Source organism: Somniosus microcephalus, unplaced genomic scaffold (assembly GCF_052327205.1).
Source record: "Somniosus microcephalus isolate GS21.2 unplaced genomic scaffold, FLI_Smic_1.0 unresolved_chr1, whole genome shotgun sequence".
Taxonomy (NCBI): Eukaryota; Metazoa; Chordata; class Chondrichthyes; order Squaliformes; family Somniosidae; genus Somniosus; species Somniosus microcephalus.
The window spans coordinates 101,707,331-101,734,795 of NW_028225179.1; the positions used below are offsets into that span (position 1 = coordinate 101,707,331).

General features: G+C 46.8%; 1 pseudogene; it reads right to left on the reverse strand.

Annotated features, from left to right (window-relative positions):
* Nucleotides 1-27,465, reverse strand: part of LOC147095663 (zinc-binding protein A33-like) — a 171,880-nt pseudogene that overhangs the window by 52,694 nt on the left and 91,721 nt on the right.

Consider the following 27,465-nt stretch of genomic DNA (forward strand, 5'->3'; position numbering starts at 1 on the left):
ACAGACAATCCAGAACAGAGAGTTGTTTCATCACACCGGCTCCTTTAAATTCTCATATTGACCTGGTAAAGGTTGATAAATCCATTGCTTCTTTACAAAGCAGCCAACCTGCCTGGAAGCTGTTGTGCTGATTTCGTATTGGTGTTGCTGTGCCCAGCAGCCCAGCTTGATTCCCCAGTAAGGGCTCCCCACAGGTGAAATTCTAGACCGTGATGCAATAATAGATTAAGCTGCAATGGTGCTGGCAGCTCCACTTTTCACATTCAACTATATCAGGTATTCTATTCACATTTTGCCTCCAAATAATCATAAGTCACAACATCCATCGAGAAACGGATCACCCTTCCCGAGAGGTGAACGAAGCCCTGTCACACAAATCATCTGCTTGCAGCTCTTTCACACTGATCAACAATTTCTGATCTGATGGGGTGATATGGGAATAGATTTTCAACTTCCTACCTGGATGTAGCATTTGGGCCCGCTCTTTATAGAAATCGCCCAATAATCTTTGCTGTGTTTTATGTCAGGACAGCAGGTTGAGAATACAGGGGTGAACTTGACCATCGGCAGTACTCCAAAATGGTCGATAACAAATTAACAGCCTATTTTATAATCCACCTAATATCAGTCTCCATTGAAGTCAAAGGACAAGACAGAATATAAAACGGGATGCTACTTTGTTATTGTCCATTATGTGCTAATGTCAAATTGACAATCGGTTGGTTTCTACAATGGGTGGCCGATCCACAATGGTATTTTTCTATTGGGTTGGCAAGCTGAAATCTTTCCAGTGGTCCCTGCACTGTTTGCCTATCATCTTTTAGCAGCAGGAGCTGTTTGCTTTGTGTTCCATCTGCTGAACATATGACAAAATGTAACCTTAGAGTCGGCATTTCCTGATCTGCTGAGCTGCTGTGTGGAACTGATGGGTTGTCAACTAATCTGTTGGGTTAGTGAAATACCTGCCATTCCCCTAGCAGGAACGCTCCTCCTTTCTATTCCTCCTTTGCAGCTCATGCATTTGCAAAGCCATCACTTGATTGAATTATTCCTCGATTTTAACTCACCCCAATTTGCTGAAAGCAGGGGAGCTGATGGGAAGATAAAATGGCGCTGCCCAAATGCCCATTCTCTTCCCAGCCAGACCTGGCTGACTGAGATTTTAAAGGTCCAGCTCAACAGGGTCCTCTTGGAATACGCAGATCCAGCCCGCAACTTGCTTTAATTACCTGATGCCTTGACGGGGAACAGTAATGGCTTCCCCACTAGGCCAAATCTGCCGGTAACAGCAGTCAGGACCAGAGGAGGCACAAAAAGGTATGTTATTTTGTTAAAAAATCGGTTCCTTGTGGGTCAGAAAGAGCAGGAGTTCTCCTCTGAGCACCGGAAGGATGGCTTGGATTTCACCCGCCCTTCGATTCCGCCTCCCCTTACAGCACTTTCACTGCCTGGTTCCATCCATCCTCTTACCTTGTGCTGGGGCAGTTTCCCTGGGTCCCGATGGCAGCCTCCTACAGCCCGATTTCCGGAAGTCCACGACTGACAAGCTGATGAGGCGCAGCAGTTACAATAGACCGAGCCCGTTTGCTGCCATTCCCCGGACAAATGTAATTTGCCTGCGAGTTAAAATCGGAGGAGTTGCTTCTGCTCTGACCCAACCATTACTTTCTCTATTTAGTATTTCCAGGATGAACAATCAGACACCGATTTTGACATTAACACTGGAGATCATGTGGGATGCTCAGTGCATTCCTCTGAATTTGATGAAAAGGGGAAAATCCCATGTTGTCAGATGAGGCTAACTCTAATGGTCAGATTTCCATTACAGGCTGAATAATACACTTAAAGCGTAAGATATAGTAAGGTACAAAGTAATATAAATAAAAAAAATTTAAATACGATAATTCAGCAGGGGATAACTCCCACGCCACCCACTCCCACGAGGGATAATTTCTTACAGTTTGATAATGAACAGCACTTTTTTTTGAAGAGATTTATTTCCTAGACATTGACCATGCGAGGTAGGTAGATATTAAATGATTGATCATTGTATGGAGTTCAGATCAGACAAAACTGAAAACAAGTAAAGCCTGAGACATGATATGTGTAGTGCAATATTATCAAATACAGTGTTGCCCGTGAATTTAACAAAGTGGAAGGTCGACAGCAAGCAGGGCATGAGAGACAATGTTTTAATGTTTATATATACTGGCTCCTTCAACTGAAAGGTGCTTTACTTGTTACAGAGAAATCAAATCAATCGAATTTCAATAAATGTGTATTAACTTTACAATAAGGATGTCCTCTTCAGAACACAACTAGTTTTCTATCTGCTTACATTATTTCTGAACAAAGGGACGGACAATGACAAAGAAAGTCCATGTAGATTAGATATTTATTTTTACAGTGACTGCTAGGTCTGCAGAGTTAACGGCCCCAATGCCATGGGAATAATGGAATGCTCATAATAAAATCACATGATTAAGGGCGGCTAACCGTTTTAGAAAATATGTGCAAAGGACATTCGTGTACACAAAGTGCCCATGTAGTAAAAGGTCAGTAAAACGATATCTATGCCGATTAGGGACCAAAAAGGGGATGTTCTTGTGGAGGCAGAGGGCACGGCTGAGCCAGAAAATGAGTAGTTTACAGCTGCCTTCAATGAAGAAGAGGATGCCGCCAATGTCACAGTAAAGAAGGAGGCAGCAGAGATATTGGATAGGACAAAAGTAATGAGGAGGTTATTAAAAAGCTGGCAATGCTCAAGCTACAAAGGTCATGTGGTCCGAACGGGATGCATCACAGGTGGCTGAGGTAAGGAAGGGTGAAATTTGTGGAGTAAGTGGTGCCAGAGCACTGGGAGATTGCAAATGTTACTCCCCTGCTCAAAAATGGGGAGCGGTATCAACCTAGCAACTACAGGCCAATCAGGTTAACGAGGCAAAGTGGGGAAACTTTTAGAGCGAATAATCGAGAAAAAGAATAATTTGCACTTGGAAAAATATGGATTTATAAATGAACGTGGCATGGATTTGTTAAAGGCAAACCGTGTTTTTTTATATATACTCGTTCATGGGATCTGGCCGACGCTGGCAAGGCCATCATTTATTGCCCATCCATAATTGCCCTTGATAAGGTAGTGGTGAGTCACCTTCTTGAACCGCTGCAGTCCGTGTGGTGAAGGTACTCCCACAGTGCTGTGAGGGAAGGATTTCCAGGATTTTGACCCATCGAAGATGATGGAATGGCGATATACTTCCAAGTCAGGGTGGTGTGTGGCTTGGAGGAGAGCTTGGAGGCGCTGGTGTTCCCATGCAACTGCTGCCCTTGTCCATCTATGTGGTAGAGTTCATAAGTTTGGGAGGTGCTACCAAAGAAGCCTTGGCGAGATGCTACAGTGCATCTTGTAGACGATACACACTACAGCCACGGTACGAAGGGTGTGAATGTTAAATAGGAGAATGGGGTCCCTATCAAGTGAGTTGTTTTGTCCTAGATGGTGTCGAGCTTCTTGAGTGTTGTTGGAGCTGCGCTCATCCAGGCAAGTGGAGAGTATTCCATCACACTCCTTACTTGTGTCTTGTAGATGGTGTAAAGGCATTGTGGAGTCAGGAAGTGAGACACTCGGCGCAGAATACCCAGCTTCTGACCTGCTCTTGTTGCCACAGTATTTATGTGGCGGGTCCAGTTGAGTTTCTGGTCAATGGAGACCCCCAGGATGTTGATGGTTTGCGGATTCGGCGATGGTCATTACCTGGCATCATGACTATCTCCCACAAGCGAGAGTCTAACCATTACTGTTGTGTATGTAACCTGTTCCACCTTAAGGTGGAACAGGCTTAAGCTCTCTTAAGAGATGTACTACTTTCTCAGGCTGCTGTAGACGTAATACCGGGGGTGAACACACCGGTATATAAGCACTGTGCAGTAATCTTGTATTCAGTGTAGTCCCTACCTCCAACCAGTAAAGACCTGTTTTATTGTTACTGATTAAGTCTGAGTATTAATTACTTGAACAACTCACAGACTTAACACTGGCGACGAGTCAGGTTCGTACCCTGCGGCAGTTATTCCACGGCGGCTTCGTCCACAGACAGGACGTTGAAGAGAGGTTTCAAATCTCACCACCCCACTGGAAGCAACAGGCATTAGGACCCTGAAGCCTCCATCAGCGACTGAAAACTGGAGGACAGAAGACATCCTGCAGCTTCTTTTTCAACCTCGGTGGTGGGTAAGCCAAGCAGCGTTGGCTGCAAAGACAGGGCTGGGGGAAGTCGGAGGTAGAAGGGCCATCGATCGAAATCCCTGATAAGGGCCGCACTCGGGCTGAAAGGCGCAGCATCGGCAGACACTGAAGGTGCGAGAGCCGCGGTGAAAAGCGCGGGCCATCGATCGCGGCGGAGATAAGGGCCGCACTCGGGGCTGAAGGGACATGGCGTCGGGGGACGGGTGAAGACCGCCAAGCGCGGGAAAACCGCCATTTTGTGGGCGGAGGACGACGGCAAGAGCGGGAAGCCGCCATCTTGGATAGCAGTAAAAAAAAAAATCTGAGAAATTGCAAATCTGATAAAGTACTACAATGCCTAAACACGGGAATATTAGCAACTTTGATAGTGACATCGAAGATTGGGCCATATATGTTGAACGAGTCAAAAATTATTGTAAGGCCAATAAAATTCGTGAGGCTGATAAAGCACTAACATTATTAAATTTAATGGGTGCGAAGACATACGGGCAATTGAAACACCTGTTATCACCAGATGAACCGGCGGATAAGACGTTCGATGAGATTGTTACTGTCCTGAAAGATCATCTAAACCCCACGCCGCTGATGCTAGCGGAACGATTTAAATTTTACGACAGAAGGCAGCTACAGCATGAAAGCAATGCTGAATATTTGCTGGAATTGTGTAAATTAGTGAAATATTGCCAGTTTGGAACGGGGCTGACAGATGCACTACGAGACAAATTTGTGTGTGGTTTATTTAAACAGGATACACAAAAGCGACTGCTCGAGGAGAATGAGCTGACGCTTGAGAAGGCGGTCACTATGGCAGCAGCACACGAAGCTGCAGCGAGAGGCATGGCAGTAATGCAGCTACGGTCACCGGAGCTCAGTGCACACAAATTGGGTGTGAGTTCTGGCAAATGTTATCGTTGTGGAAAGACAACGCATGATCAGAACCAGTGTTGGTTTAAAAACCAAGAATGTAGAACTTGTGGTAGGCTTGGACATATAGCTAGAGTATGCAGGTCAGGGAAGAAGACCAGCAACAAGAAGTCACCGCAAGGAAAATACGCAAAAGTACACAAGGTGGCCGAACAGGAGTCCGATTCAGACGCTAGCAGTAATGAACTGGCTGGCTTAAGCAGTATTGAACTGGCTAGCTTAAGGGTACTCAACGTTGGTAAGGGTGCAGACCTCCAGACAATTTGGGTTACTCTTCAGATAGAAGGAGTCCAAGTAAAAATGGAATTGGACACTGGATCGGCATTGTCGGTCATGAATAAGAAAAATTACAGAAGGTTATTCCAACATATTCCCCTACAGGATACGGAGATTATATTGACAACCTACACGGGGCAGAGAGTGTACCCCATCGGGACAATAAAGGTTGCAGTGGCCAACAAGGGCGAAGGAAGTCAAATAATGGACTTATATGTGCTACCGGAGGGAGGTCCACCACTACTAGGCCGGGAGTGGTTTAGAAACATAAATATGGGCTGGCATTCGCTAAAAGCCATAAAGAGTGAGAACTCGGTGCAGATAATCAGCCCAGACTCTAGAACTGATGATGGTAAGACCAACCCATGTGCAAAAGACAACGTTTCAGCACAGAATTCCACTGAGCAACAACAACATAGCTTAACAGAGAATTCTGAGTCTGTCAAGTCTACTGATATGCACATTTTTGAGGGACACTGGGCTCGAACTCAACTCCATTTCAAACTACAACAGCAATTAGAACAAATGATTCGCCGTTTTGAGCAAGAGATGAATGAAATAAAAACGTTCTTTGTTACAGAGTGGGAGAATCTGGAAAGGCAACAGAAGCAACTGATGGAGAAAATGGAGCAGGAGCACACCAACCATCTGCGCGAGGAGGCCGAACGAATCAAAGCTGATTCAGGTTCTGAAGGTGCGTGCCATAATCTGGTGTCAGAAGAGTTAACGGTCAGCCAACTCCTTCATATGCTGAGGGACAAGACTCTGAAATGGGAAAAACTTGAACACGAGCTGCGATCTTCAAAGGAAAAGGGTTCGGAGCTCTCAAAAGTCATTGAGCTGGCTGAAGTGACGACACAGACTGAAACGACTGCAACAGAGCAGCCATTGGATGCCAAAAGTACGCTGACTCACGTCAATGTATAACAACAGACCGCTGAAACAGCGGCTCCGGTAGAGGGATTGCATAGTCCGATCAATCAATCTCCAAAGGAAGTTGAAGTATTAAAATCACAAATGAGGTCACTAGTAAACGACTTGCTGAAAGCCCAGAAAAAGCTGGATGCAGAGGTACACATGAAGAAGTCTCTTCAGGAAAGATATCTGGATTTGGAACAAGAGCTGGCTAACGTCCAGCTGGGTATGGAGGAAATAGACGACCCTCTCGCTGACCTGTCGGACGACTCCGAATATTACTATGTCCTGTCCTGCCCAACTTGTAACTTCGACTCCCACCATACAGAAATCATGGAGGAGCACCGAAAGTCTACGGAACATCGGGAGAAGGTGGCTCTACTACGAAAAAAGGAGGAAGAGAAGGAGGAACTGCGCATGCAGCTGGCAGCTGTGGCAGCTGACAATGGAGCCCAGAGAGTCTCCAAGAAGCAGAAAAGGAAAAGTAAAAACAGAAGATGACCCATCTGAACCATTATCACCTCTACCAGATCACACACGTGGTCCCTCCGAACGGAGCCAAATCAGTTCGGAAGTTCAAGCTGTTAAATCCATGAAAGGACTATTGAATGAGTAACGTGAACCGACTACACCACAGAGATTGAATCTGTGAACTGTTTTCCGCCCAGACTGAATCTGTGATATGTTACGTTAAACATGAAGTTATATATGTATATATGTTATTACGTTATGTTAAATGGGGGGGTGACTATAAAGCTAAGAAGGGAGGAGTGTTGTGTATGTAACCTGTTCCACCTTAAGAGAGCTTAAGCCTGTTCCACCTTAAGAGATGTACTACTTTCTCAGGCTGCTGTAGACGTAATACCGGGGGTGAACACACCGGTATATAAGCAATGTGCAGTAATCTTGTATTCAGTGTAGTCCCTACCTCCAACCAGTAAAGACCTGTTTTATTGTTACTGATTAAGTCTGAGTATTAATTACTTGAACAACTCACAGACTTAACAATTACCCCTTGACATTCAACAGCATTACCATCGCTGGAATCATAACTAGCACAAAGGAAGATGTTTGTGCTGGTTGGTGGTCAAATAGCAGAGCCACAGGACATCGCAGCAGGAGTTCATCAGGGCAGTGTCATAGGGCCAACCATCTTCAGCTGCATAATTAATGACTTTCCCTCCAATATAAGGTCAGAACTGGGGATCTTTGCTGATGACTGCACAGTGTCCAGTGTCATTCGGAACTCCTCAGATAATGAAACAGTTCATGCGCGCATGCAACAAGATCTGGACGACATGCACTAAAATGTTGCAAACGGTGAGGAGTATAGTAAGATACAATAGAAGGACATAGACAGACTGGTGAAATAAGTAAACCAATGGCAGGTTTAATTTAATGCAGAGTGAAGTGATTCATTTTGGTAGGAAGAATGAGCAAAGACAATGGGTCAGAAATTCGGGTCCCACGGGAGTGCCGGTTTTGCGCATGGACTGCACATGCACTGGAAACCAGAACTTCCGTTCCCTTGAAGGCAGGGGTTCACTGGTCAAACACATGCACCGGAGAGGCAGCGCATAGACCTGAAACCTCCGATTTATTACAGGTTTCTCCATACGGGTAATTCCCTAGCAGCTGTGTGTGAAAAATGCAGTCGCAGGGCGTGCTTTTAACAAGGTAAGAGGACAATTAAGTAAAATTAAAACATTTTTTCCACAGGTTTATCATTTAAAAATACTTTAAGGAAAGGAAAGTTTATTTTTCGCCCCGTTAAAAACTTTAATTAACTTTTTCAATTATTTAAATTTTTGTTTAAAATAGTTAATTTGTGTAATTTATAGTTCTTTTAAAAATGTGATTTAAAAAAAAAATTATTTTAAGCTTTGCTTAGGTTTTGGGGCCGATCTCTATTCATAGATTTGACAGATATTCCTAGACAAATCTATGAATGGAGATTCCCTGGGTTCAGAGGTCGAACGCCTGCGCGTGGGAGTCTGCGCATGCGCTTTGAACATATGTTTTATTTACAGGTTTTTCCGTGAGGGTAAGTCTTTAGATTTTTGAAATTTAAAAACCAGGCATTAGGCCTGCATTTTAAAAGGTAAGTGGTCAATTAATTAAAATTAAAACATTTTTTCCACAGGTTTATTATTTTTAAATACTTTAAAGCAAGGTAAGTTTATTTTTAGCCCAGTTTTTTTATAAAATTATTTTTTTCAAAAATTTAAATTATTGTTTAAAATAGTTATTTAATGTAATTTATAGTTTATTTTAAAAGTGTGATGATTTTTAAAAATGTATTTGAAGGTTTACTACTACTTTGGGGCTGGAGCATTCATAAGTTTAGACAGGTCTTCCTGTCAATCTAATGAATGGGCTTTTCCCTTCTCCGATTGGCTGCCCATGGCTCACATGATCCCAGGGGACGCATCGCACTAACTACGCCCCTGGGACACGCAAGCACAGCGCGCCGGCAACAGGGCCAGGCCCCGGAGCGGAATTCCACGGGAGCCCAGAGCTCAACTGCCAGCGCGCAAGGTAAGTGCAGGTCGGTGGCTTGCACCCGCAGGAAGCACCCGACCCGAATTTCTGGGCCATGATCTTTCAATGAGCTGGCACAGGCACGTGTTGTATCATTCTAAGATTCTAATTGTTATGCCCTCTGACCTCCGCGCTAGGTCTGTTAATACCTCCAAAATGTCACCTTCTCTGCTGATTAGATGCACACAACTGACTGTATCACTTTCTGTGTTTATCTGTGAAAGTTCTTCGATCTCACGTGCACCATGGAACCTGTTACATATACATTAGATTTAATAAAATGTAGAGGAGATAAAGACACATCTTGATGAAACTAATATCTCGATGCAGCTAATATATATTAATTTATATGTAATAAATGTGTGCATTTAATACATCAAATGTCCTTATATAAACCTATAAATAAATATACAGGGCTTAAAGAGTCTTGTACCATGATTGTAGAAGTGGAGATGGCGAAATATTTTGTTTGCAATGTAAGATGAGATTATTTTCTTGTCTCCTTACTCATTCAATATGCAATATCACTGCAAAGAATCCTATTCCCTGGCTAATAGGAGTCAACCAGGTTTGGCCGAATCTGTTTGTTCAAATGACTGTAACTAATGACAATCATTATGGAATGCTCTTGTGTCGCTTGATGTTTCTCTCAGGTATAAATATGAATTTTTTTTGAAAACAGAAGTTCTGCGAGTACACAACACGAACAGAAAAGGTTGCTTCGCTCGGAAAATGGGACAGCCGGTAATCATACAGATAGAAAGCATTTACTATCCGATTCTTGCAGCGATTGGCATTCCTGGTAAGACGTTTAAAATCAGTTAATATTCATCTTTAACATTGTTTCACAGTATCACTGCTCCGGCAGTCGCTGCAATAATATCATCTGTCTGTTTGGATGTATTTGTTTTGTGGACTTTGATTACTGGCACCAAAGTAATAACACAAAATACTCCAAGATTCTGCCATATTCCTCTTGGACGGGATTTTGCGGTAGTAATAATGATGACGCTAGCAGCGCTCACAGTTACCTGCTTGAACTCGGGCATCAAATTCCTGCGACCGCACCTGCGCAGTTAAGAGCCGAAATCAGGACGTTGCTGTCCGTGATGCTCGGCTCCTCCAAAAGGGGCGCAATTATATTATCTCACCAAGAGATTCAAATACATTGAATGACGTGAGGTTGCTGTAGGTAACTGATAAATAAATGGCTGCTATATGTTAATGCTGGGCAAGGTGATTGCCTGCTGGCAAGTAGTCGTAAAATTTGTGCTTATAGCGCATTCCTGCAGATTCTGAAACTGTGCGATATATTAAATTGGCCGCATTTTGCTGTAAAATAATAATGAGGCTAATAGCGATAACTGTTATTTACGTGAAAAATGGACAGCAGAATTGGTGACTGCACATGCGCAGTTAAACACAGAAATCCGGAAGTTGCTGGCCGAGGTGCTCAGCTCCCCAAGACCTTCCCGAAAACGGCATCGCGCCGTCTGAATCACCATTCAAATTCACTGAACTGCGTGAAGTTACTGTACTTTCCTCATAGATGCGGGCTAAACTCACCAGGACGAGGCACCGCTTGTCCATTGCAGTGTAAGTACCCTTTCAACGGAGTGATAAATATTAAATATTTATTTTGCTTCAGTGTTTAGCAAAGCACCGCTATTCTATTCAGAGCCTCCCGTTTACATTAACAGATATTCAAAATAATGAAAAACTACATTTGAAATGCATTTATAAATGTCCATGTCAGATCGCTACCAGCATCCAAGTTTCGAATAATAACTGTGATTTTATTGCTTTACCAGACACATCTCTGATATAACTCCAAAGTTCCCGCTGCTCATGTTCAGACCCCATGTAACTCCAACCACTTAACCCGCTGCTGCGATGTAAGCGGCTCTGGTGTTACAAAGTTAAGGCACAATCCAAAATTAAATGTTTTGTTGAAGTAACTTACAGAATAATTTTGTGGCGTATTTCGAAATAGAACGTTATCCTGTCAGAATTGCTAATCTTGTCTGATGTCACAGGAGAAATATAGTGACAGAGAGTGGAGCGACAGGAAATAATCAAGGATTTGCATACAAAGCACTGTTGACTGATCATCTTTTCTATATCAGGAGAGTTAGTAATGACATTTCCTCCTTTTTGCAGCTAATTTGGTGACAATTGTGATTCTCCGCCGTGGAAGGTGCGGTCTCTCCAACTGCATCACCCGTTACCTGGTGGCCATGGCAGCGGCTGATCTAATGATCCTGATAATTGGTGTAATTCTCAATCATATTAAAGATGCTTATTTCCATTATTCATTCTTGAATTATACTCCTATTTGTAGGCTCAATATCGCCCTGCATTTTGATGTATAGATTGCTCTGTCTGGTTAACTGTGGCTTTCACCTTTGATCGATTTGTTGCTATTGGTTGCCAAAGTTTGCGAGGAAAATATTGCACTGAAAGGACTGCGGCTGTGGTTATAGCAGTGGTTTGTTCCTTAAGTGCTTTACAAAATGTTCCAATCTACTTTTTATTTGAACCTGGGGAAATAATTGACAATGTACCATGGTCCTGCTCTGTGAAATCAAGCTTCTATACCTCAACCATATGGGCGGCATTTTTGTGGTTGGAAAACATTTTAATCCCATTTGCACCATTTGTTTTGATTTTACTGCTCAATGGTCTGACCATCAGGCACATTCTACTGGCCAATAGAGTGAGGAAAGGACTCCAAGGTAAAAAAAGTGGAGATAATCACAACGATCCAGAGATAGAAAACCGAAGAAAATCCATCATTTTACTGCTCGCCATTTCAGGCAATTTTATACTTTTATGGATGGTAATTTTCATATATTACTTATGTGTGCATTTTACAGATGTTCAACTTTTGGAAAGAAATTACAACGACTCATTCGCCATTCTGGAACAGTCTGGGTATATGCTTGGAAATTTGAGTTCATGCACAAACACGTTTATATATGCCGTGTCCCAAAGTAAATTCAGAGAGGAATTGAAGAACGTGATTAAGCGTCCCTTGTCTATAATTACTAATTTAATCAAATAATTTAAAAGACTTCGCAGAGCTAAAATGCAATTATTTCCATCCGAACCTAGCGTCAGTTGTTCACTTCACATGTACACACATAAATCTCCGAAGGCAATGGGAGCTGCAATCTGGTCTCTATATTAGATGTCATACTTTATGCGATCAAAGGTGACTGTGTTCATATTAAACAACAATAATAAATGCTGGAATCACTCAGCAGGTCAGTCAGCATCGTGGAGAGAGAAGTAGAGTTAACGTTTCTGGTCGATGACCCTTCATCAGAACTGGACAAAGTAACAGATATTTAACCTAGATTGGGGCAGGGAAAGGAAACCGGGGAGGAAAGAATAAAAGACAAGCTCTGTGATAGGGTGGAATGCAGGAGAAATTGAAAGACAAAATTCATGATGTGCAAGACAAAAGGGGATGGCAATGGGACAAGTTAAGAAACAAACAATGGCTCTAGATGAGGTGTAAATGACATTAGCAGAATCATCAGCTGCTGCCATGTGAGAGAGAAAATAAAACATGGGGGCCGAGGTTATAGTCTGAAATTGTTGAACTCGATGTTGAATCCAAAAGGTTGTAAAGTGCATAATCAAAAGATGAGGTGCTGTTCCTCGAGCTTCGTTGGATCAGTGTAAGAGGCCGAGGATGGAGAGGTCAGAGTGGGATTGGAGTGAAGAATTAAAGTGACAGGCGACCGGAAACTCGGGGTCATGCGTACGAACTGAATGGAGGTGTTCCGCAAAGCAGACACGCAATCTTCGTTTGGTCTCCCCAATGTAGAAGAGACCACAACATGAGCAGCGAATACGGTATAGTAGATTGCAAGAAGTACAAGTAAATGGCTGTTCCACCTGGAAGGAGTGTTTGGGGCCCTGGACAGTGGGAAGGGAGGAGGTGAAAGGGCATGTGTTGCATCCCCTGTGCTTGCAAAGGAATTTGCATAAGGATGGGGAAAGGATGTTGGGGGTTTTGCGGAGGGAGTGGTCCATTTGGAATGCTGAAAGAGGCGGGGAGGGGAAGTAAAGTTTAGTGGAGGTATCAAGCTGCCGGTGGTGGAAATGGGAGTTGATGATTCGTTAAATCTGGAAGCTGGTGGGGTGAAAGGTGAGGAAGAGGGGAACCCTATCGTGGTTCTGGAAGGGAGGGGAAGGGTTGAGAGCAGAAGTGTGACAAATGGAATGGGCACTGTCGAGGGCAGTGTCAACCACGGTAGAGGGGTAATCTTCTGTTGAGGAAAAAGGAAGACCACTAGTGTGGAAGTGTGCATCGTCAGAGCTGATGCGGTGGAAAGGGTGAAACTGAGAGAAATGAATAGAATCCTTAAGGATACTGCCTGCTTTGTAGAAACCGTTTGATGTTCGTCGCCATTGATTTCTTTGGAAATAAAATTTGGGTGTTTGCACAGTGGGCCGCCATTCCATAAAATAAATTTTACCTGGCAGAGGCAAGTTCAAAATCTAACTGTAATGTTGCCCGTCATTACACTTGTCAGCACAACTCGGGAACAATTTGATTTACCTGAGCTGAAAGATAGGCTGAGACCTTTTGATTGGTGCAAATGGACAAGGGTGAGGAAGTAAAACAGGTGGTTTCACAATGGTCTCCTGTTATACGCACCGTCTGATATTCAGATCTATTGATTTAATAGAACTGAAGATGAAGTGTGTCGTATAATGATCCAGAAATGTGTTTCTGACTGTTCTGTGTCCCTGCCCAGGCCTAATTTCATACCCGATAGGAGAACAATGGCAGCGTTGTATCAGACCCTTCTGTTGAGGAAAAAGGAAGACCACTAGTGTGGATGTGTGCATCATCAGAGCTGATGCGGTGGAAATGGAGAAACTGAGAGAAATGAATAGAGTCCTTAAAAAGAGCACGGTGCTAAGAACAGTATTCCAGGTAGCTGTGAGAGTCAGTGGGCTTATAATGGAAGTTTGTTGATAGCCTATCCCCAGAAATGGGAAAAGAGAATTCAATGAAGGGAAGGGTAGACTCCAAGATGGACTATGTGAAGGTGAGCGAAGGTGAAAATTGGTAGCAAAGTGTATGAAATGTTCTAGTTCAGGGCGAGGGCAGGAAGCAGCGCCAATACAGTCATCAATGTACAAGAAAAAAGAGGTGAGGGAGAGGACCTTATTAGGACTGGAATAAAGAATGTTCCACATATGCCACGAAAAGGCCGGCATAGCTAGGGCCCATGTGGGTCCCCATATCAACACCTTTAATTTGGAGGAAGTGAGTGGAGTCAAAGAAGATGTTGCTCAATGTGAGAATAAGTCCAGCCAGTCAGAGGAGGGTGGTTGTGGATGGGGAACGTTTGGGCCTCTATTCAATAATAAAAGAGGAATGCCATCAGGTCATTCTTTTTCTTTTATTCATTGATGGGATGTGGGTGTCGCTGGCTAGGCCTGCATTTAGTGCCCATTCCTAATTGCCCTTGAGGAGATGTTGGTGAGCCGCCTTCTTGAACCGCTGCAGTCCATATGGTGTAGGTACATCCACAATGCTGTTAGGAAGGGAGTGTCAGGATTTTGCCCAGCGACAGTGAAGGAACGGCGATACAGGTCCAAGTCAGGATGTTTTGTGGCTTGGAGGACAATTTGTAGGTGGTGATGTTCCCATGTGTCTGCTGCCCTTGTCCTTCTAAGTGGTAGAGGTCGCGGGTTTGGAAGGTGCTGTTGAAGAAGCTTTGGCGAGTGGCTGCAGTGCATCTTGCAGATGGTACACACTGCAGCCACAGTGCGCCGGAGGTGGAGGGAGTGAATGTTGAAGGTGGTGGATGGAGTGCCAATCAAGCGGGCTGCTTTATCCTGAATGGTGTCAAGCTTCTTCAGTGTTGTTGGAGCTGCACTCATCCAGGCAAGTGGAGAGTTTTCCATCACACTCCTGACTTATGCCTTGTAGATGGTGGAAAGGCTTTGGGGAGTCAGGAGGTGAGAGACTCGCTGCAGAATTCCCAGCATCTGGCCTGCTCTTGTAGCCACAGTATTTATATGGCTGGTCCAGTTTGGTTGTCCCCTGGTAGGGGATGTAGGTGTAGACAGATTGGACGTCCATAACGAAAAGGAGATTGTTGGGGCCAGTAAACTTGAAATGTTAAAGTGGCGGTGGGCGTCGGGAGAGTTGCAAATGTAGGTAGGAACAGACTGAACAAGGGGGTTAAAAAATGAGTTCCGTGTTCTTTTTCCAGTTTTGAAGAAGGGTCATCGAATTAAAACGTTAACTCTGTTTCTATCTCCACAATACTGCCTGACCTGCTGAGTGTTTCCAGCATTTTCTGTTGCTTTTTTCAGATTCCCAGCAACCGCAGTATTTTTCTATTGGGTTAATATTGACATCTGACTGTAGTATAAGACAGGCGTTATAGGATTGGATCAAACACACAACACTTTTGCAGAAACTAAGAAAATCAATTACAGAAACATATCTGTAGGTTTTCCCTGATCCTCCTCATTCCGTCAGAAACATGCGTAGTTATCTGTTGAAACCACTAACTATTCCCTTCAACTGGCGAATCTTTCACATTATGCCAGGGGTGTTTGATTCTTTCAGTGACAATTCCTGCCTGACCTGATATTTTTCTCTCAAGTTGCGAACTTTCAACATGTAATGTGAAATTTGAAATGTTCACTACATAGAATAATTTGGTTGAATAAACTTACGCATCGCATTCATGGTGTTGGACAATCAAACTTGGTCACTCCATGTCTGTTCTTTTCCAAGAAAACTTCAAACTCCTTCAAGTTTTCGATAAACGTCAATTCGTGTCTGTTACTGGACTGAGACTGTGCACCTACATTATGAGTATTGCCTGATATTTCATCATCCACCTGTCCAATTTAGACTTGAATGTTGACATTGTTTTAGCCTCAAACACGAACCCTGCAAGTGACTTCCACAGCCTTACAACCCATTATATCCATAACTTTCTGCTGCACTTTGCTTTAAATCTCTTACATTTAATCTTCTATCGATGACTTCTCATTCTTGGACACGCAACTATTGGAAACACGCTGCTTATAACTATTCTTTCCAAAACTTCCATCATTGTAAACACTTGTATCACATTGAATTTCAATATTGTCCAAAGGAATCAATATTTTATTAAGTATACATAAATATCTCTGGGTTTTCCCAATAAGGTACAATTTTAAGCAATCCAGGTATTGGAGCATTAAAAGCATTCCTTTGATGAACTTTTGCAATAATACTTGAATTGGTGCCTCATGTTATATCACATTGTGTTCGATTTTCAAATTACACCATGCAGCTGGAGTTGCAGATATTACCTGCTTTCTAGAAACCGTTTGATGCTCATCACCATTGATTTCTTTGGAAATAAAATCTGAATGTTTGCACAGTGGGCCGCCATTCCATAAAATAAATTTTACCTGGCAGAGGCAAGTTCAAAATCTAACTGTAATTTTGCCCGTCATTACCCTTGTCACCACAACTCGGGAATAATTTGATTTAGCTGTGCTGAAAGATATGCTGAGATCTTTTGATTGGTGCAAATGGACAAGGGCGGGGAAGCAAAACCAATGTTATCGCATCGGTCACCTGTTATACTCATCATTTTCTTTAATAGACCTGGACATCAGGCATGTCATATAATCCTCCACAAATGTGATTCTGCCTGTTTTATCTCCCCACTTATGACCAATTTCCAACCCAATAGAAGAACAATAGCAGCGTTGCATCAGACCATTTGCACTGAACCCATGCTCAACACAAGCAGATGTATGGCATTGCCAGAAGATGTAAAATGCATGTCAGCTCTGAACTTATTTCACATCAAACACCTGTTGGGAAACGATTGGCTAACTGTGGTGATAGTTTCCCTCCGCCCTGGTAGGGGGTGACAGAGAATAAACAGAGAAAGGAAATGAATAATGAAGCCTCGTGTTGATGGCTGATGGCTGATGGAATACATCCCGTGTCCGTGTGTCCGTGTGTTGAGAACATTACATGGTGACAGAAGTGGCAAGTACCCGAAATACCCATCTTAAAAACTGTCTGCGTCAGTGGAACTAACATTCCCAGTGAAACTAGTCAGCGCCCGGTGAGTGAAAGTTTACGATACGGGGGTAGCATAGTAGCTAGTTCAGCCAGGACGGAGACAAGCAAGAGAGACAGAAAAAAAAAAGTGTACTTACTTACTATCATGGCCACTCAAAGTCCTGCATTCTTTCAGATTTCTCCCCCCTCTGAATTTGATTTTACACGGCCGGAAGAGTGGCCGTTGTGGCTCAGCAGATTTGAACGCTTCAGACAGGCTTCAGGCCTTTTTAAACAGTCACAGGAAAAACAGGTCAACACGCTATTATATTCCATGGGAGCAGAGGCTGAAGCGATCATCCGGTGCAGGAATTTTACAGCTGATCAACTGAACAGCTATGATACAGTTAAAACGGAGTTGTCTAATCATTTCATCCCACGGAGGAATTTGATATTCGAACGTGCAAGATTCCATAGGAGAGAGGGGAATCGGGTGATAGCTTCATCAAAGCGCTATATGAGCTCAGAGAACACTGTGAATATGGAGCTATCCGGGACAAACTAATTTGTGACAGATTGGTTGTTGGACTAAGGGATCGTAAGCTCTCTGAAAAATTACAGATGGATCCAGACCTCACAGTTGACAAAGCAAAAACACAGGTTTTCCAAAGTGAAACAATAAAGATACAGCAATCAATGCTTCAGAAAAATAGTAATGCCATTGAAACCATAAGTGCCCCCCAAAAACATTTTTCTACCAAATCAAGACAAACTGACTCACATGAATATGTACAGAGGCCTCACACTGGAACTCAAGCTGGAACACATTTCCAACCACAAAAGCGGAGTTGCAGATGGTGTGGTCGGAGTACGCACAATAGACAAATCTGTCCAGCCAATAATGTTAGCTGCTGGAATTGCCAGAAAAAGGGACATTTTGCTGCAGTTTGCCGATCCACACCTGCGGTTGCTGAAATATCAGAGGATGACGACAATGAGATAGCAGTCCTGGGGTCAATTGGAGATGGGCAGGACCAGCCGTGGACAATCACCCTAAGCCTGTGTGGTCACAACACTGAATTCAAAATCAATACAGGGGTTGATGTCACTGTCATCCCGGAGTGCATCTACAATGACCTAGGTCAAGAGGCTCTTCAGAGCACCACTAAGATTCTTCAGGGGCCTGGTCAAGTCCCGTTGAATGCCAGAGGAAATTTTTTAGCTACCCTGACCCGTGGTCCACGGTCTATAAAACAGGATGTGTATGTGGTATGCGGTCTACGAACAGCGCTCCTCGGTCGCCCCACCATCATTTCCCTACGTCTGGTGTCCAGGTTGGACCCACAAGTCGCAGTGACTGTATCTACGGACCTCGAACGGGAGGTCAGACAGCAGTTCCCCAGACTGTTTCAAGGCATTCGGCGACTGCAAGAGGAGTATCACATTCGCCTCAAGCCGGATGCTAAACCTTTTGCTCCCTCTACACCCCAACGTGTCTCGCTCCCCCTTATATCCAAAGTTAAGGAGGAACTCACCCACGTGGAACAACTGGGGATAATTGCAAGAGTTGAGGAACCCACAGCCCGGTGCTCCGGAATGGTTGTAGTCCCAAAACCCAACGGAAAAATCAGAATCTGTGTAGACCTAGCAAAACTCAATGAAAGTGTCTGTGGAGAACTGCATCTCTTACCCTGCGTAGAGCACACGCTGGGGCAGCTGAAAGATGCAAAGGTTTTTACAAAGCTTGACGCTCAATCTGGTTTCTGGCAAATACCCTTGTCAGTGGAGTCAAAACGTCTCACCACATTCATCATGCCATTCGGACGTTACTGTTTCCACAGACTGCACTTTGGAATATCCTCTGCCCCTGAGCATTTCCAGCAAAGCATGTCACGCCTCCTTGAGGGACTTGATGGTGTCTTATGCCAAATGGATGATGTGTTGGTGTTTGGCGCCACCCAAGAACAGCACGATCAGCGACTTTTTGCAATTCTCAGTAAACTACAGCAAGCTGCACTTACTCTTAATTCCAAATGTGAATTCGCCAAGACGCAGGTGAAATTTCTCGGCCAGGTCATCGATGGGACCAGTGTCAGTGTAGATCCTGACAAAGTCAAGATCCTCGCACACATGGCCATTCCAAGGAATGTATCTGAAATACGCCGCTTCATGGGCCTGGTCAATCACTTGGGCAAATACATACCCCATCTAGCTGATAAAACCAAGCCACTCCGGGATCTCCACAACAGGCAGAAATCATGGTACTGGGGACCCCAGCAGTCCCAAGCTTTCACTGAGATAAAGATAGAGCTAACCACCCCGCCAGGCCTTACACTGTATGACCCCAATGCACTCACTAAAGTGTCAGCTGATGCCTCATCATTTGGCTTTGGTGCAGTCCTTTTACAAAAGAGACCTGACACTGACTGGCACCCTGCAGCCTATGCTTCACGAGCCCTTTCAAAAACAGAGCAGTGCTATGTGCAGATTGAAAAAGAGGCCCTGGCCATTACATGGGCGTGTGAGCGCTATAGAGACTTCCTAATAGGCATGACATTCCAAGTCGAAACAGATCACAAGCCCCTCCTTACACTATTGGGATCTAAAAACCTGAACGAGTTGTCCCCCCGCATTTAGCGCTTTCGGATACGACTCATGCAATTTCACTTCACTATATCACATGTACCAGGGAAGAGCCTAACAACTGCTGATGTCCTCTCCAGGGCTCCCTACCAGCTGCCAGTGGATGATTCCCCTGAGGTGCAGTGCATAGAGAATTATGTACACTCAATACTCACTGCACTGCCCATTACCGAGAAATGCCTGGCTGCACTTCATCAAGAACAGGAAACGGATGAGCTACTTCATCAGGTCGATACATACTGCTGTGAGGGCTGGCCAGATCATGCAAAACTTGACAACGCTCTTAGACCTTTCGCGGCCGTTTCAGGTGACCTCACTATTGCACAAGGATTGCTGCTACAAGGGTGCCGGTAGGTCATTCCAGCATCAATGCAGAAAGACATTCTGGACAAACTGCATGATGGACATCAAGGGGTCACAAAATGCAGGGCACAAGCCAGGTGTTCTGTCTGGTGGCCTGGATTAAGCGGTCAACTACAACATAAAGTACAACAATGCCCAGGCTGTGCCCAAATGAGACAACAAACACCAGAGCCATTGATTCCAGATGACACCTCTGAGGACCACAGATAATGGCCCCCAATTTGCCTCGGACACCTTTCGCTCATTTGCCGACAGCTGGGACTTCACCCATGTCACATCCAGTCCTCTGTATCCTCAAAGCAATGGGGCTGCCGAGCACGCTGTCCAGACAGCCAAACAGCTTTTAAAAAAGTCACCTGACCCACACCCGGCACTTCTTGCATACCGATCCACACCTCTTTCTAGCGGATTCAGCCCTGCTGAGTTGCTACAAGGCAGAAAAGTTCGTAATACCGTGCAAACTATACCATCACTCCTGACGCCAGGCTGGCCCGACCTACAGAATGTTACAGACAAGGACAAACAATCTAAACTAAGACAACAGGCCAACTTTAAGAGTCGCCACAGAGCTAAGCCTGTGACTATGTGTGGATACGTGACTCCCACAAAAGAGGCATTGTGCAAGGAGAGGCCAACAACCCAAGATCGTATCTGGTTGATATCCAGGGCCAGATTGTTCGCAGGAACCGCAGACACCTCGCACTTACCCAGCAGCCCCCAGACGCTGCTGATGAGCCTTTCATTCCCAATGACTACAATGGGGATGCGGGTCCTGGAACTCCTCCATCCACACTAGATACCCCACCTCCATCTCCTCCACCCACAGGGGGTACCCCACCTCCATCGGGTTCCAGACGATACCCTGAAAGGGTCCGCAATCCTCCTTCATACCTCCAGGACTTTGCAACATGAATAGCTTAAGAACCAAGATGCCTCATTGGGTCAGAATAATACCCGAGGTAATTGGTGAAGGGTTCAGGCAGTCACCTTGTCCCTCCAAGCATCCTCTGCTTGCATTATTTGTGTTTCTAAAAAAAAAAAGGAGCGATACATTGTGCATTAGAGATGTTGGCCTAGAAATTCAGTGGGTTGCACCAGCCGTTAACGCCATAAAAGGGCTATATTTCCGGCGCTAGACACTTAGCGCCTGAACGCAGACCGATCTGCGCCGACGCCCAAATTCAGTTGACATTTAGCGCCGGCGCAAAGTGTTTGCGCCCGCTCAGGTGCGCGCGCAGCTTATGACGTCATATCATCGCGCAACGCTGTTTGTGCGCCCCAAACCGGAAATTCAGTGGCGCCCGCCCAATGTGGGCGTGGCGCTGCTAAGAATTGTGAGGTGGAACGCAAAAGAGGCCCTGTGGGCCTCGGGGAGCGCAAATTAAAGGGCACTTACACTGACCTATAAAGCCCAGCCATTTTGCTGCAATGACTTTACTGCTTTGGATTTCTGGACAGAGACCAAGGGACAGAGGTTACAGATTTGGCACAACATAGGTGAGGTATTTTTGGCTTCTGGCCAGTGCTTTGACATTTGATTCATTGTGATTTATCTGTTCTCCACTTTATTATGGGGGCTGTATGGGGGGCCAACCCTCAGTTGCAGCATTATGTGCGAAGGGCTCGCAGACGCTGTGAGAGAGGGCCAGCCATGCCTAGACGCAGAGGGGCCATCAGGCGTCGGCAACGTAGGCCTTACCCACTCAGGCAATACCGGCAGCAGGTGTCCTATCTCACCATGACTGCGGCGCATTGTGTGAAGAGGCTGTGCTTCAGAAGGGAGGTGGTTGCAGAGATCTGCCAGCTGCTTCACACAGATCTGCGTCCACAGCTGATGTGCAGGACGTCTCTCTCGGTGGAAGTGAAGGTCACGGTGGCTCTGAACTTTTATGCAAGCGGCTCCTTCCAAGCCGCTGCTGCGGACATAGCGAACATCTCCCAGTTCGCCGTGCATCGCTGCATCCGGCAGGTCACCGATGCACTTTATGCGAGGAGACACCAATTCATCTCCTTCCCCATGACCCGACAGAGGCAGGAGCAGCGTGCAGTCGGATTTGGCAGGACCGCGGGCTTCCCCATGGTGCAGGGCACCATTGACTGCACGCATGTGGCTATGCGGGCTCCTATCCACAATGCCGAGGATTACCACAACCGGAAGGGCTACCATTCCCTAAATGTACAGCTGGTGTGTGACCACAGGCAGCACATCCTAGCTGTCAATGCCCGCTTCCCAGGAAGCAGCCACGATGCATTTATCCTGCGCCAGACTACTGTGGCTGACATGTTCGAGGCACAGCCTCCACCAAGGGGATGGCTTATCGGGGACAAGGGCTACCCTTTGTGTACATGGCTCATGACCCCGCTCCGCGCGCCCAGGACCCCAGCGGAGGAGGCATACAACGAAAGCCATCAAGCCACAAGGAACATCATCGAGCAAATGATAGGCGTCCTCAAGCAACGGTTCCACTGCCTGGATCGTTCCGGAGGATCTCTTCAGTATTTGCCGGATAGAGCCTCCCAGTTCATCGTCGTGTGCTGCATGCTGCACAACCTGGCTATTCGCAGGACTCAGGCACTGCCAACTGGCATTGGACCACCACCTCGGGAGGACGAGCAGGAGGAGGAGGAGGAGGAGGAGGAGGAGGACCAGCCCAGGAGGGAGCGACAAGTGCCAAGGGCCGTCCGCCGGGGGCTTATTGATCGACACTTCTAGGCCCCCTGTCAGGGAATGGCCTCTGGCAATGAACGCACCTGAGGCAGCCGCTCCGCAAGCCCTCAGCCGGTTAACGCAACAACCACTTCAAACATGACACCTGGACATGCTGAATAAATCAAAAGCTTTATTTCACAAACTCAGGGCCCTTCCCACATGAAACAGAAAAACAGACAAGACCCCCAAAAAACAGTCAAAAACATCTGTCACTCCCAAAACCTGGGGAGGACTAACAAAAATTGCCCATCCAAAAGGCCTTCAACAGCGGCCTTACAAAAATAAGCCCCCCCCCACAACAGAGACACCCCCATGAAAACAAAAAATGCCTTGATCCTCGGCCTTAACAAAATAATGCCCCCCACAACACAAGCCCCCCAATATAAAAGAAACCGCTCTCACCACACTCTAATGGGTGTTCCGAGAGGGCGAGTCCTTAGACAGGCTTCTCCGGCCCCTGGCCGACCTGCTGCTCCGCCTCAACCTGGGCCCTGCGGGTGTGGCGAGGCTGGGGGAAGGCTCATGAGGGCCACAAAGCATGTCGGCAGATGCCCTTGGGGGTCGGCCTAGACGAGGCCCGGCCCGGGATGGGCCGGCTGCTGACTGCTGCAGCTGTGGCTGGGCAGCATCAGTCTTAGCAGCAGCTCGTCGCACCTTGGCTGGGGGAGTGGCAGTGTCGGCAGCACCATTGGGGGCAAGCTGGCTGATGGCAGGTGCGCGCTGCTCACCGAAGACACTGGCACTCGGCCGGGCTGGCAGTGTAGCAAGCGCAGCAATCTGGGGGAGGCCAGACCGCTGTGCTGCAGCAGGGCGGCGGCTGCCATGGCGATGCCTCCGTGCCACAGCGAGTGTGGCAGAAGTGAGTGCCCGAACTGCCTGGTATGTGCCCGCATCAGCTCTGCCAGTGTGTGGATGGCACCACTCATCTCGCGAGTCGCGTCCTGCGCTGCCGCCAGTTGCTGCACACCCACGTCCTGCGCTGCCGCGAGTTGTTCGAACCCCCTGGCCTGTGATTCCCCGAAGGCCACCACACTCTGAGCCAGGGACTCAATGGCGTGAGGCATCTGTTCGACCACCCCCATGAACTCTTGGTGGCGCTGCTCAGACGCCGCCGACATCTCATCAAGGACGCGCACCTCCTGGGCGAGGACCGTGTCCGGACTGGAGGGCGGACTCTCCCTCCGGGGAGAAGGCCGCCGAGCTGGCCGACCCTTCCCGCGTGCGTCGACCCCACTTGGGCCAGGTTCTGCCCTCCCCTCCAACACCTCCCCCCTCTGGGGAGAAGGCTGGCATGCTGCCGGAGCCTTCCCGCGTGCAGCCACCCTACTGGGACCAGCTTCGGCCCTCCCCTCCAACACCTCCCCCTGGCTCTCCTGCAGGCCAGGCGTCTCCCCTCCATTGCCATCCCCTGGCGCGGAGGAGGGTTCCCCCGATGTGCTGCCTTCCTCCTGCTCCTCGACGTCCTCCTCCTCCAAGGGCCTGGCTCTCTGCGCTTCAGGGACCACCTCCTCCTCACCAGCTGAAAGCAGGAAGGCACAAGAGTAGCTTTAGAGTGAGGACAGGCTGTCAGCGAGGGAGGCCTGAGTGGTGCATTATGCGTATTTGTCGGTCAGTGGGAAAGGATGTAGATCTGAAGCGCGAGGGCAACAAGAGAGGTGCAACCGGTCATGTCCTTACCAGTGGTTACCAGTACAGGGTCCGCCTCGCCGATCGCGACAGGGCCAGTCACCCGGCCACGCATGAGTCGTGCCACGCTCTCCTCCAGATCAGTGAGCGCCTGGATACCTGGGACGGCCTCCACCAGTGACAGCCTGGCTCCTTACATTGCTCGCCAGCTTGGCCTGCAAGAGAAAGGACGGCCTCTAAGTACAGTGTGGTGCCCTGTCGCTGGGTGCACTGCCTCCCATGGTGGAATAGCTTGGCCAGTGTGGTGCCCTGTTCCTGTGTGCACTGCCTCCCATGGTGGAATAGCTTGGCCAGTGTGGTGCCCTGTTGCTGGGTGCACTGCCTCCCATGGTGGAATAGCTTGGCCAGTGTGGTGCCCTGTTGCTGGGTGCATTGCCTCCCATGGTGGAATAGCTTGGCCAGTGTGGTGCCCTGTTGCTGGCTGCACTGCCTCCCATGGTCGAATAGCTTGGCCAGTGTGTTAAGTGCAGAAAGTGCTATTGATGAACATGCAAGTGCCATTGCTGTGGGAGGAGGGCTGCCCATTAGGCCTTTGAGGTCCCTTTGCCCATAATGTGAGGTGCACATGCAAGGATGAGGGGGACACTGGAAAGGGTACTCACCTTCACCATCCGAGTGAGGTCGTTGAACTTCTTGCGGCATTGGTCCGCACTCCTGGGGACATCACAGGTGGATGACTCCCTGCGGGCGATTTTGCCCCAGGCTCTCCTGTACTGGCTCCTGGGAGCCTTCCTGCCACTGTCCGGGCACAGGATCTCTCTTCTCTTCTCCACACCATGAATGAGCACACTCAGAGCATGCTCTGAGAAGCACTGTGCTCGCTCACGGGCCCTCTCCATTGCTCCAGGCGCTATTTTGGCACACCAGTAGTGCTGAGGCCTAGCTGCAGGGCTCCAGTATGCAGGGCGTGGCAGCAGTCAAAGTTGACCCTTCCCCCTTTAAGAGCTGGATGTCTGCTGTCAATCAAAACATGACCGCACCTGCGCTGCGCCCGGCTTCAGCGTTATTAGGCTGCATCGCCGGCTTAGCGCCGGAACACAGCATTTCAACACCAGTTTCAGCGCTCGGCCAAACTTAGGGCCAACTCTACTGAATTTCGGCGATGTGGCCTACACTTTCCGGCGGGCGCTAACTTTAGCGAGCGCCCGACTTTAGCGCCCCAAAAGTGTCCAGACTGAATTTCTAGGCCGTTATGTTTGTTAGAGTTTGTTATTTTTAAGCACAGTAAAAAAGTAACGACTTGAAAGAAGGTCATTTGAAATGTTAATAGTAAAGGAATAGTATTCAAAGTCTGTTTAGAAAGGGAGATGTGGTGATAGTTACCCTCCGCCCCATCGACAAGAGAGTAAACAGAGAAAGGAAATGAATAAAAAAGCCTCGTGTTGATGGCTGATGGCTGATGGAATACATCCCGTGTCCGTGTCCATGGATTGAGAACATTACACTAACCACCAAAAATATGTGTGGGGATCGTGGTACACCATTAAATCGCAGCCTTTCATTTCCTTGCAGGCAGCATGGTAAATTCATGCTATGGACTGCTTTACATAAATTCAGCGTGCAGCCAATGCACCCGTGATGTTCATTGGATTCAAGCATCAGCTCCTCGGAGTCTACATCATGGAAGGCCTCTCATGGTCCCTCAACACCTCCTCTTTGGTGAAGAAGGCCCAGCAGCGCCTATATTTGCTAAGGAGGCTGAAGGGATGTAACCTGTCACCCCTGGTCCTCTCTAACTTTTACCGCTGCACAATAGAGAGCATCCTGACGAACTGTATCACAGTGTGGTATGGCAGCTGTAGCTCCTATGACCGGAAAGCCCTGCAGCGGGTAGTCAAAACTGCCCAATGCATTACCTGCACCCGGCTACCGACCATAGAGAACATCTAACAGAGACGCTGTTTACGGAGGTCACGGAACATCATCAAAGACCCTACCCACCCCAGCCGCAGTTTGTTCGCCCCCCTGCCATCTGGGAGACGCTACAGATGCATTCGCACCCGAACAACCAGATTTAGGAACAGCTTCTTTCCCAGGGCTGTCATCCTACTGAACTCTACAAATAAACTCTAAAGCCTGCACATCTGCCAATGCACTTTATTATGTTTATGTTTATGTATTACAAGCCAAATAAATGTTGAATGTTAAATGTCTTAATCAAAATGTACACTCTCGGGAGCCGCATGCCTACATTTCGTTGTACTGCACTTGTGTACTAACAATGACAATAAAGTTGATTATTATTATTACTTAAAGGCAGCCTGCACCTCTTAAATGGAAGATGCATTGTGGCAGCAAGAAATGGTGGGAGTCAATCGAGAACTGATTCTTTGCGCTCATAGTTTGAGCATTATCTGAACATGCTAAAGAGCGTGCACCAAGATTTTCAAACACTGCACTGGTCTTGGTTGAAACCGGTGGAAATAAGGAGAGATATCCTCTGTCCACAGGGGGGCAGGAGGTTCTCCAGACAGATGCTCAGGAGGCAGTGGGAAGAATTAGCGGCGGAGTCCAATAGCAGGAGTGTTGCTCCAAGAACATGGATGTAGTGCATGAAGCAGGTTAATGATCTCACACGAGATTTCAAGGTCATAGATTCATAGAGTCATAGAGTCATAGAGTTTTACAGCACAGAAAGAGGCCCTTCGGCCCATCGTGTCTGCGCCGCCCATCCATCCCTGTCCAGTCTAATCCCATTTTCCAGCATTTGGTCCATAGCCTTGTATGCAATGGCATTTCAAGTGCTCATCCAAATGTTTCTTGAATGTTGTGAGGTTTCCTGCCTCCACCACCCTTTCAGGCATTGAGTTCCACATTCCAACCACCCTCTGGGTGAAAAAGTTCCTCCTCAAATCCCCTCTAAATCTCCTGCCCCTTACCCTGAATCTATGCCCCCTTGTTATTGACCCCCCCACTAAGGGGAAAAGTTCCTCTTTATCTACCCTATCTATGCCCCTCAATATTTTGTACACCTCAATCAGGTCCCCCCTCAGCCTTCTCTGCTCCAAGGAAAACAACTCCAGCCTGTCCAGCCTCTCTTCATAGCTGAGGCGCTCCATCCCAGGTAACATCCTGGTGAATCTTCTCTGCACCCTCTCCAAAGCAATC